This window comes from Triticum dicoccoides, chromosome 4A (assembly GCF_002162155.2).
Source record: "Triticum dicoccoides isolate Atlit2015 ecotype Zavitan chromosome 4A, WEW_v2.0, whole genome shotgun sequence".
Classification (NCBI taxonomy): domain Eukaryota; kingdom Viridiplantae; phylum Streptophyta; class Magnoliopsida; order Poales; family Poaceae; genus Triticum; species Triticum dicoccoides.
In genome coordinates this window covers 743225764-743234040 of record NC_041386.1, presented here as the reverse complement: position 1 = coordinate 743234040, position 8277 = coordinate 743225764, and the positions used below count along the sequence as shown (strand labels likewise).

Sequence of the window (8277 nt, the reverse complement as noted above, 5' to 3'; positions counted from 1 at the left end):
GCCCTTTTTTCATTTTTATTTAAGTTCGAAACGGGCACATGTTTGCGATGCGCCAGCCCGTTGGGTGCACCCATAGGCGGGCAGCGAAAACCGGACACGCACCTTTATTTTGCCGATGCAAATGGACAAAATCCGGACAAAACGACCGTCCATTTGAGGTCGTGCGTTGGAGTTGCCCTAAGTGTCAAACCGTCGCGGCTTTGCTAAAGTGAAGCGAGCGATAGACGCAACAAGGGCCGTCCCACTTCAAGTGAGCAACCGGTTTTGGGAACATTTTAGAAGCTTCCCTGAGTTCTTCTATTGATTTGCTTTCTTTCTTAGGTTTTTCCTTTTTTTTTCATGTTTTTATTTTTGTTTTAGTATTTATTTTTTTTGCTTATTTCTTCATTTTTTCTTTTGTTTCTTTATTTTTCCCCTTATTTCGTTTCCTTTTAATCCATAAATTTAAGATTTCCATAAATGTTCAGAATTTTCAATTTTTTTTTGAATTTTTGAAAAATGTTTGAAAATTCCAAATTTTGTTCACATTTTCGAAAAATATTCATGTTTCAAAAAAAGTTCGGAATTCCAAATTCTAATAAAAGTTTGAAATTCTACTTTTGTTCAGTTTTCAAAAAAAATTCATGTTCAAAGAAAACCATCGTATTGAAGAAACATGTTCACTGTACATTGACAAAAATGTTCACTGTGTATAAAAAATATTAATTGTGTATAGAGCTTAATTCAGCAAAAGTTCGCCTTATATTTTAAAAATTGTTTAGTGCAAAGAAAATGTTTAGTGCAAACTTTCATTTCATTTTTAAAAATTGTTAAAAAAGATTTACTTGTTTTTTTGAGCTTTTTATTTTCCATAAATTCAATATTTCCAACGAATGCCCAGAATTTTAATATTTCCAACGAATGCCCAGAAATCACCGGTATTCACGAAAAATGTTTAGCGTCATTGACATAAATGTTCATTGTGTATAGAAATTTTGTTCAACAAAAGTTTGATGTATATTATAAAAAGTGTTCAGTGTGTATTTGAATAAAGTTGACTGTATACTAAGAAAATGTTTAGTGTGTATTTTAAATTCCCCTTTTAAATATTGTTCATATGTCAAAATTTGTTCACATTTAAGAAAAGACTATTAGAAATTTGTTTTTGATTTTGAAACATTTTTAATAAATAACCTTTTCAAATAACTTTGTTCACATTTTCTCGAAGAAATATTGAAAAGTGAAAAGAAGGATATGCCGCTTTAATTAATACTTTAAGCCGTGCTCAGTCGTTAGCTCGGCTGGCTAACATTGCTAGAATGCATGGCGAGATTAGGAGTTTGACCCCGGAAGCTGGGCTCTTCAAGATATTAAGTAAGAATTGAGTTTCTGCTAAATGAGGTAAAAGATGTTACCAAGGTCAATCTAGCTAGCTATCTAAAAGGTAAAGAAAAATTGGAATTCACTCCAATAAGAACACGGTACCTGAGTTATATTAATTCTGTTTTCGCGGCACGAAACGAGTGGTATTTAGCTTATACTCCCTCCGTAAGCTAACGATAAGAGCATTTAGATAACTATTTTAGTGATGTAAACACTTTTATATTAATTTACAGACGGAGTAATAGTTTTGCAAAGAGTAGTAATTTGAACACGCTTCATTGATCACATCACATCAGTACTAATAGTATTTTACAACAGCTAGCTCAAAAAGAAAAATAAGTACTCCGTCCCAAAATTTTTGTCTTAAATTTGTCTAGATACAGACGTATGTAATACTAAAATGTGATTTGATACATCCGTATTTAGACAAATCTAAGACAAGAATTTTGAGACGGAGGGAGTATTTTACAAGGACCTCGTCCAAGTTCAATGAACCAGTAGCCGATTTTTTTTTCGATTTGGCTTTGGATGGAAGGATTGATTCCACACGGAGTAGAAGAAATCAATCAAGGAAAGAAAACGAAAAGGTCCCAGTATCGCGCTGACCTCAGGTCCGGCGCGGCGGATCAGTGTCGGCATGAGCCACGGAATCGCCAAGGAAAGCTACCTGGCCGCCCGTATGGTGACGTGCAGGATTTGCAGAAGCAGCGGGCGGTCGGCAACTTGCACGGTTGCGCATTGCGCGCCCGGCAGTCGATCGGTCTCTGTCGGGACGAAGCTTCGTGCGTGCAGCATTGCGCGCCCGGCCATGCATGTCATGCATGGTGCAGAACCCATCGTTGTAACTTGTACTACCGTACTACCGAGAAACGTGAGCCACAACATACTGAGCCACAATGTACTACCGGGTTAGGACCGAGCCAAGCTTGACGAGTGGTTCCGATCCTTCACCCTAGATCAACTCGAGAAGCTCAATTTTAATGATGGGCATATGCGCTTGGTACCAGCGTCCAGGCTCCGCATCGCGTCCATTCTGCGCCTCGCCAAGTTCATGAACTGCCATTCCCCGCTCCTCCTCTAATGACGCGCCCGCTTTTTTCTACCACAACTGAAACCTAAAACCTCCAAAGTGCACGCGCCCTAAACGGAGAGAACGAGTGGCCGGCTCTACTACACACATGCATGCGTAGGATTTGTCTGCTAGTGCATGTGATTGATCATTAAATGCACTCAAACTTATTATATCCGATGGACAACAAAGCAGATTCACGTGCATTTATTCCGGTTCTTCAATTTTTAAAAAGTCATATTTTTCAAACCACGTGTCGGAATTCAGATCCGTCTTCACCGTGCAACTTTTTTCGAAAACTAGTGTTTGGAGTTGCACCTTCATATGAGGTTGCAACCTAGCAACCACGACAACTTTGATGTGCAAATAGTCTATTGCCTCGATGAAAGTTGATGTGCAACCTCCTCTTGTAATATAGTCTAGTTGCACATATGTTTAGTTGGCTTGTAATGTAGTCTAGCTGCACACACATTGATGTTTAGTTGGCAGAAAGACTAGTTATACACACATATGCTCAGTTGGCTTGTAATTTAGTCTAGTTGCACACATATTGATGTTTAGTTGGCAGGACACTAGTTGCACACACATATACTCAGTTGGCGCGACAATGTAATCTAGTTGCACACACATTGATGTTTAGTTTGACAGGACTATTTGGCACATACATATGCTCAGTTGGCGCGGCAATCTAGTCTAGTTGCACACAAACTGATGTTTAGTTGGCAGGAAGATTAGTTGGTCGAAACATCTCCATGCAGGATCTGCTTTTGAAGAGCACGTCACGAGGGTTTCAACGGTGAAAGCGGATCTGAATTTCGACACACGGTTTAGAATATATGTTTTTTTATAGTTTTGAAAACTAAAAATTAATGCACAACTGAACATGAGAAACATTAATGTAGCAGCATGCAGACACCCATCACGTGAGAACAGACCATATATAAAATGATTAATTAACAATGTCATTTTAACCACAAGGATAATTACGCATACTATTTGACAACAAAGCCGGCCGCCCAGGAGCGCTAGCGGGCAGCCAGCCGGCCGCTAGACGCGTCCCAACTGAAATACCTCGATCTCGTTCTAACCGAGTACGGGATCGATGGAGCCCGAATTTTCCAGCAATTATGCACCTGCACGTAACTTCGTCCCAGGCCAACAACCAGTAGCTTTTCTCTGGCCCACCTCAACTTGACGATTTATCTACTGTGCCGATACGAAAAGAAAGAAAACTAGAGAAAGACGTGATCCTGACTCAATCTAACGCGTGTTTCATCCAACCTGCAATGGAAACGTTTAGAACCAGCGCACCGGCCGAAACTTCGGCCGGCTGCACGCGACTCGTTCGATCTGAGGCGATCGCTCCTCCCTTCACCCACGTACAACGTGCAGAGTTGTTGGCCCACACAGCCCACTCCCTCTTCCTTATCCTATTCCGCGGGTCTTTTTCTGCTCGAGCTCGTCCTCCTTCATCCTCTGTTTTCCTCCACACCTGACCCTGTTGCGCAGAAGACCACCGCCATCATGATACACCGCCAGCAACCGTCACCTCCCAACCGGCGATGCACAAGGAGCTGCAACCCATCAGCATCAAAGCTGCGACCAACAAGAGGAAAAGCCGGAACCTCCCGTAGAACGGTAGAAGGAGCTGGAACCAGCAAATGAAAGATGTTGGAACCAGCACGTCTTGATGCTGGAACCGGCATCCCATGATTTTTATTGCGACTCACTCATCAGAATCATCTATCAGTGAACTCGCGCTGCGGGTGTTGCAACCGTAATTGTTGGAAGCTGAAACCATGGTGTCAGATGCTGGAACCTTGGCGGAAAGATGCTGGAAGCCCGCAGCTGCCGACGATGAACCATGCATCTGAGGCTGCTGCAACCATGGTGGCCATTTGCTGGAACCGACTTTTGGTTTTGCTACGACCGGCCAGAAATTTTGCTACGACCTGAAGACGAAGATCCATGTTTTTGCTGGAACCTGCTTATGTTTTTGCTTCAACAGTTTTTTCTCAAATTTCTTAGTGCACAGATTTGTTTTTCTGCTGGAACGCAGTGCTACGATTTGTTGACGACGTTGAGCCGGCCGGGAGGACGACGACGCCGTGGTTCGATGGGTGCGTGAGTATGTTGGAACCGAATTAATCGCAAGCTGCATTAGACTCGATTGAGTTGCATCCAACAAGTGGGTGGCGCTGGAAATCAGCTGCGTGATTGGCAGGGCATCCGGCGACGCCAACGGCTGCGGCGAGCTGCAGCGAGGGGTGCAGCGAGCTGCGTTCGACAATGGACATGAAGGACGCCGGGGGGTAGCAGCTTGTTTATGGCGAGCCATGGCGGCGCGCAGGAGGTGTGGAAGGGATGGGGAGGGGGGATTTTCCGTCTGTGGATGAGACGATGCTAGACGACACGAGGAATCAACACGCAAAGCAGATCCTGTGCGCTCGCACACGTGGAATCATAGGGCCCTAGGTGAACAGGCCGAATTGTTGCGCCGGTGCCCTTTTTTTAACCTGCGCCTCAACACATTGTGAGGTCGAAATCTCTCACTCGCCCATGATATTTGTTTGTCTCTGCTCCGTGGCCCGTTCACAGTTAAAAGAACAAAAAACTTGGTGGATAAAGAATTCGATCACACTACCTGTTGGATGGTCATGCGGTGAATTCAGAGCATCTACACCCGGACGTCCCAAACCGCCCTCAAACGCTTTAGACGGCCCGTCCGATCACTAATCGGTCACAATATTTTGACCCAGGCGGACGCCTCGAACAGGTCTCGAACGTCCGGGCTAACCGGCACATATTACAATCGGGTGCGGTTATAAATCTCAAAAGTCAACGTCTGAACCGAGGTACGACGTACTACCTCTGTCCTTGTTTATTAGTTTCATTTGTAATTTCTGCTAAATTTTGATAAAAATTTAGCTGACAAAATATTGGTGCATGTCAACAAAAATTATACCGTTCGATTCGTATTTAAACATAGTTTGCAATAATATATTTTTTTGTGACATGTATAAATATTTTGTTAATTAAATTTATGGTCAAAATTTGGCACATATGACAATTGGGACCAATAAACAAGGACGAAAGTAGTAGATATCAATGGACGGTGCATTTGATAATTATTCAATGCATATTAAAAATGCTGGGTGCTTATACGGAAAACACACAACGTGTATTGAAAAGTCGACATGTATTTGAAAAAATGAAGCGAAAAAACTCGAAAAGATAAATAAATCTGTGAGAAAAAAATATAAAAATAAATAAATAAATACGTCAAACCTTTCCAAAACTGATGAAAGATTGCACGAACCGACGCAGAACCTTGGCAAAACCACTTGTGCACATATAATTGGGCTGGCCCATCGTTCACCTACCCGCTGCGAGTTGGGTAGGCCCATGTATCCTTTTGTTTTTCTTCTGATATTTAACCCGCGAAAAACGAAATTGTGGGTTTTTTGAACTGGGAGTGTGGTGGAGGATTCAAACCAAGGACTTCCTGATTCAAAACATGCTGCAGTAACCACTCAGCCACCCCAATTTGATGTGATTAATTACCCACTTTTCATTCTTTTTTTTTGTTAAATGCATGAATTTTGCGGGGTCTGCTAGAGATGCTCTTAGTTTTCTGGAGCTCCCGTGAAAACGTACTACCTACTACTCGGATCCGGGTTGGTTCAGTCCACGCCTCTGTACGTGACCAACTGAAGGCACTGACGAGAGAAGCATTAATTTTTTTTTGACGAAAAAACAGCAGATTGCTGATTTTCATTGACAAAGTAGAAGAAAACAGTTAACATGAACGTCACTTTCTCAGGATACAACCGGATGTTTATACGGTCCACGGTTCCACGTCAACGCGAAATCCTAGGTCTGTACGTAACCTCAGGATATCTACTGTACTCTACTACTCCCTTCGTTTTTATTTACTCCGCATATTAGAGTTGACTGAAGTCAAACTTCGTGAAGTTTGACCAAGTTTGTAGAAAAAAATATAGACATTTATCATAATAAATCTATATGATGTGAAAGTACATTCAATAATAAATCTAATGTTGTTGATTTGGTATTGTATATCTTAATATTTTTATTTATATCTTAATATTTGGAGTAGATTATAATTTCTCCGCACAAAGTATTATGGGACGGAGGGAGTAGATTATAATTTCAGTAGTTTGACCCTTACGTGTTCCACGTATGGTAACCGTGGTGTTTCCTATCAACATCCTGCTGTCAAACTTAATGATTACAGACATACACCTCTCTTTACATTTCTTTATTTAGTAATTACATGTACATGCTTACATCTTTGGAGAAGGAGACACTAATACTTGAATACTAATATATAATATGTTTGCAGGCTGATACCTCTTCAGGGGCTACCCCGCTGCTAAGGAAATGCAGCTCTGGACCCATCCTGCAGCGCCGCTGCTGGTTGAGTACAATGGTCAAGACATAGTCGACAAACTTACTGAAAGCAACAAGAAAGATGTGTGGGTTAGCAGAATGATAGGGGCGGACGAACTGTACTTAATACACGTTCAGCGTGCTGCTGGCATTGGTCTCCCTGCTACGCTGGTCGTCAAGAAATTTCGGAATGTGAACCAAGCACTACAGGTGGATGACAATGTCAAGGACCGCTGCAAGTCAGAGGTGATCCTGTTAGCCAGAGACCGTCACGATAACATCATCGGGATCATAGATGGTCATTGAGAGGGATGAAGCGAAGCGATCATGCTCGTCTACAAGTACCCGGTGAATGGCAGCCTTGACTACTGGCTGCACCAACGGGAGGGGGCCGATCGGCTGCTGAGCTGGCCGCAGAGGAGGGCCATTGCCATGGGCGTGGCCAAAGGGCTCTGCCACTTGCACCATGGAGGCAATAAGCCGATTGTCCACCACAACATCAACTCTAAGAACATCTTGCTTGATCAAAATTTCAAAGCTGTGATAGCTAGTTTTGATGCTGCACAGATGAACCTGGCCGGGCTCGACCAACCGTTGCCAATCGCGAACCTGCCTCTTGGTAACTTTGGGTACGCAGCTCCAGGTATGTTGGGCGGTTTATGTATGCAATGCAATTATGTCTTACCTTTTTCTTAATTACTGGAAACTCTTGTCTTAACTAGCTTTGTCTGTTAACTAGTGCCAACAAATGATTAACTGCAGAATATGCGACCGCAGCAAGCCAACTGACAGAGAAGGTAGACACTTATAGCTTTGGTGTGCTGATGCTGGAGCTCGTCACAGGGCGGGTGGCCAATGAAGCTGGAGCGGATGGTCATTTGGCGACCTGGGCACGGAGCAACTTCACTGAACTGATGGCAAACCAACAGGAAATGTTCCAGAGTGCCATGGAGAAGGGCATCCCAGATCAAGCGCGGTACATGGAGGAGATGGCAATTGTGTTTAGGCTGGGCGTGGATTGCACCGTTGTGGATCCGAAGAAAAGACCATCGATGCGGATGGCTCTCAAACGACTCCGCCGCAGCTGTGGGCGTGGCCCATTCCGTGGCCTTCTCACCTGATATCTAATGTGAGGTCACCTGAAATCTTGCAAAGTTTCAGTCAATTTTTTTCCTTGGATAGTTGTTGTCGATGTTTGCTGTGTTTGAGCCATGTTTGTTGTTCTAGTTGTATCACGCGTTTGTTGGTTTGTTCTCAAAGGAGAAGTGGAGACCATTTCTTCTCTTCATGTGTGTATTTATTTCGTGATTGTATTGGTTTGAAATTATGCGCTGTTGTGCAATTTCCACAAGGTGTAATTTCAGAAAAGCACAACTGGGGGAACTCCTCTCCCTCTGTATCTGAAAGTAGTGAGATCTATGTGTTGTTATTGA

At 43.0% G+C, this 8277-nt stretch overlaps 1 pseudogene; it reads left to right on the top strand.

Moving 5' to 3' along the window:
- The first annotated feature begins 6835 nt into the window (after positions 1-6835).
- Positions 6836-8010, top strand: LOC119290007 (annotated as a pseudogene).
- The last annotated feature ends 267 nt before the right edge of the window (positions 8011-8277 follow it).